Raw genomic sequence first — 3,719 nt, 5'->3', positions numbered from 1 at the left:
TTATCGAGTGCAAACACTACTGCTAATAGTTCTTTCTCGGTTGTGGCGTAATTCATTTGTGCTTCATCTAGAGTTCTACTTGCGTAATATATGACGTGAAGCTTTTTATCCTTTCGTTGTCCTAAAACAGCGCCCACGGCGTAATCACTGGCATCACACATTATTTCGAATGGTTCGTTCCAATGTGGTGTTTGCATTATGGGCGCGGAGATCAATGCTTGTTTAAGCGTTTGGAATGCTTCTAAACATTTGTTGTCGAAGATGAATTCAACATCTTTCATCAATAGTCCGGTCAAAGGTTTAGTTATTTTAGAGAAGTCTTTAATGAATCGTCGGTAAAAACCGGCATGTCCTAAGAAGCTTCGTACTTCTCTCACAGTTTTCGGAGGTTGAAGGTTTTCGATTACCTCTATTTTGGCTTTGTCTACTTCAATTCCTCTATTTGAAATGATATGTCCTAAAACAATTCCTTCTTGTACCATAAAGTGACATTTTTCCCAATTAAGTACTAGGTTTACTTTTACACATCGTTCCAGAACTTTTTCTAGGTTTTCAAGACATTCTTCAAAGCTTTTCCCGCATACGGAAAAGTCATCCATAAATACTTCCATGATATTTTCGAGAAAATCGGCGAATATTGCCATCATGCACCTTTGGAAGGTTGCGGGAGCATTGCACAAGCCAAACGACATTCGTCTATAAGCGAAAGTGCCAAAAGGACACGTGAATGTTGTCTTTTCTTGGTCATCAGGATGAATTGGTATTTCAAAGAAGCCTGAGTAACCGTCTAGATAGCAGAAATGAGAATGTTTTGCTAATCGTTCTAACATCTGGTCAATGAATGGTAAAGGGAAATGATCTTTTCAGGTTGCTTTGTTTAGTTTCCTATAGTCAATGCACATTCTCCATCCCGATTCGATTCGTTTGGTTATAGTTTTCCCTTTTTCATTTTCAATAACTGTTATACCTCCTTTCTTCGGTACCACGTGTACCGGACTAACCCATTTGCTATCAGATATAGGATATATGATACCTGCCTCTAATAACTTGGTTACTTCCTTCTTCACTACCTCACTCAGGATCGGGTTCAGTCTCCTTTGATGTTCCCTAGAAGTTTTACAGTCTTCTTCTAGCATGATGCGGTGCATACAAATAGAAGGACTTATTCCTTTAAGGTCGGTGATGTTGTATCCTAGTGCGGTTGGATATTTTCTTAAGATATGCAGGAGTTTTTCGGTTTCGAGTTTTCCTAGGTCTGCATTAACTATCACTGGTCGTTCAAGTTCTAAGTCTAGGAATTCATATCTCAGATTTTTGGGAAGTGTTTTCAGGTCTAGGGTTGGTTTCTTAAGGCATTGCGTAGGATCCGGTGTTATTGCTAAACATTGGTTGAGTTTGTCTTCTACAAGATAGTAAGACGATTTGTCCTTTTCTAACTCTGTTTCTTTTATGCATTCATCGATGATATCCATGAAGTAACATGTGTCATCTATTGCAGGTGCTTTCAAAAATTGGGAAAGAATGAACTCAATTTTCTCTTCTCCTACTTCGAAAGTGAGTCGTCCTCGTTTTACGTCTATGATCGCACCGGCAGTTGCTAAGAATGGTCTTCCCAATATAATGGGTGTAAATTCGTCTTCTCTAATGTCCATAATTATAAAATCGGTTGGGATGTAGAATTGACCTATGCGCACGGGAACGTTTTCAAGAATTCCTACAGGATATCTAACAGAACGATCTGCTAGTTGCACAGACATTTTAGTTGGTCTTAATTCTCCCATTTCAAGTTTCTTGCATATGGATAAGGGCATAACACTAATACCGACTCCTAAATCGCATAAGGCTTTATCTATGACAAATTTTCCTATGTGACAGGGTATAGAGAAACTACCTGGATCTTTAAGTTTAGGAGGCATATTCTGGATTATAGCGCTACATTCAGCAGTGAGTGTAACAATTTCGCTATCTTCAAGTTTCCTTTTATTAGAAAGAATTTCTTTTAAGAACTTAGCATATGAGGGCATCTGCGTAATAGCTTCTGTAAATGGAATTGTGACGTTTAACTGTTTCAGTAGGTCAACAAATTTTTTAAATTGGCCCGCATCTTTGGTTTTAATAAGCCTTTGAGGGTAAGGGATAGGTGGTTTATAAGGTGGTGGAGGTACATAAGGTTCTTTCTTTTCTACGGTTTCCTTATTACTCTCTTCCTTTTCCTTAGGTGTACTTTCTTCCTCAATTGACTTCTTAGAGTTTTGGTTTTCATTTCTTGGATCTACTGGTCCTTCCACTTCCGTTCCACTTCTTAGTATGATTGCATGAGCGTGGCTTTTCGGGTTAGGTTGGGGCTGTCCAGGAAATGCACCAGTTGGGGCAGCAGTAGGCGCTTGTTGTTGAGCTACTTGTGATATTTTTGTTTCCAGCATTTTGTTATGGGTAGCCAAGGCATCTACTTTACTTGCTAGTTGTTTGATTTATTCGCTAGTGTGTATATTCTGGTTTAAGAAATCTTTATTGGTTTGCTGTTGAGAAGCTAGGAAGTTCTCCATCATTATTTCCAAGTTGGATTTCCTAGGAACATTATTGTTAGGTGTAGAAGGGGTCGGCTTTTGATATCCAGGAGGTATAGATGGGGCTTGATTTGGAGCTTGTCCTGGTGCGTATAAAGCATTATTACTCTTATAAGAAAAATTAGGATGATTCTTCCAGTTTGAGTTATAGGTGTGGGAGTAGGGATTTCCTTGAGCATAATTCACTTGTTCTGCTTGGATTCCGGTTAGGAGTTGACAATCAGCAGGAGTGTGACCTTGGATTCCACAGACTTCGCAATTTTGAGTTGCGGCAACCACGGTGGTTGGAGGTGATACATTCAAACTTTCAATTTTCTGGGCCAGGGCTTCCACTTTTGCATTAACATGATCAAGGCTACTTATCTCGTACATGCCACTTTTCGTTTGAGGTTTCTCTACCGTTGCTCGGTCGCTTCCCCATTGATAATGATTTTGAGCCATGCTTTCGATAAGTTGATAAGCATCGGCATAAGGTTTATCCATAAGTGCACCACCTGCTGCGGCGTCTATTGTTAACCTTGTGTTGTACAAGAGACCATTATAGAAGGTATGAATCACTAACCAGACCTCTAAACCATGGTGTGGACAAAGTCTCATCATGTCTTTGTATCTTTCCCATGCTTCGAAAAGAGACTCGTTATCTTTCTGTTTAAATCCATTTATCTGGGCTCTCAACATAGCTGTTTTGCTTGGAGGAAAATATCGGGCAAGGAAGACTTTCTTCAACTCGTTCCATGTGGTAACTGAGTTGGAAGGAAGAGACTGAAGCCATCTTCTAGCTTTATCTCTTAACGAGAAAGGAAAAAGGCGAAGTTGAATTGCCTCTGAAGTGACACCATTAGCTTTAACAGTATCAGCGTATTGGACAAATACAGATAAATGAAGGTTTGGATTCTCGGTAGGATTTCTAGAGAATTGATTCTGTTGCACTGCCTGCAACAGAGAAGGTTTAAGTTCGAAGTTGTTTGCTTCGATTGCGGGTGGAGCAATACTCGAATGCGGCTCATCTTGCGATGGAGCGGCGTAATCTCGAAGAGCACGAGCTGGTTCTGCCATCTCGGGTATTGGTGAAGGAAGAAGATTTTTGAGGTCGGGCACTTCGATAGGAGGGAGATTGTTTGCAGCACGATATTCCCGAATTCGTCGTAAGAC

General features: G+C 40.1%; 1 non-coding gene across 1 annotated transcript; it reads left to right on the top strand.

The window, feature by feature from the left end:
• The first annotated feature begins 3,138 nt into the window (after nt 1-3,138).
• On the top strand, nt 3,139-3,245 carry LOC127133206 (small nucleolar RNA R71). Its single transcript, XR_007807196.1, has one exon. It is a non-coding gene; the product is annotated as a small nucleolar RNA R71 (small nucleolar RNA).
• The last annotated feature ends 474 nt before the right edge of the window (nt 3,246-3,719 follow it).

This window comes from Lathyrus oleraceus, chromosome 3 (assembly GCF_024323335.1).
Source record: "Lathyrus oleraceus cultivar Zhongwan6 chromosome 3, CAAS_Psat_ZW6_1.0, whole genome shotgun sequence".
Classification (NCBI taxonomy): Eukaryota; Viridiplantae; Streptophyta; class Magnoliopsida; order Fabales; family Fabaceae; genus Lathyrus; species Lathyrus oleraceus.
Note: the sequence above shows the minus strand (reverse complement) of the source record. Positions and strands in the feature narration are given on the sequence as shown.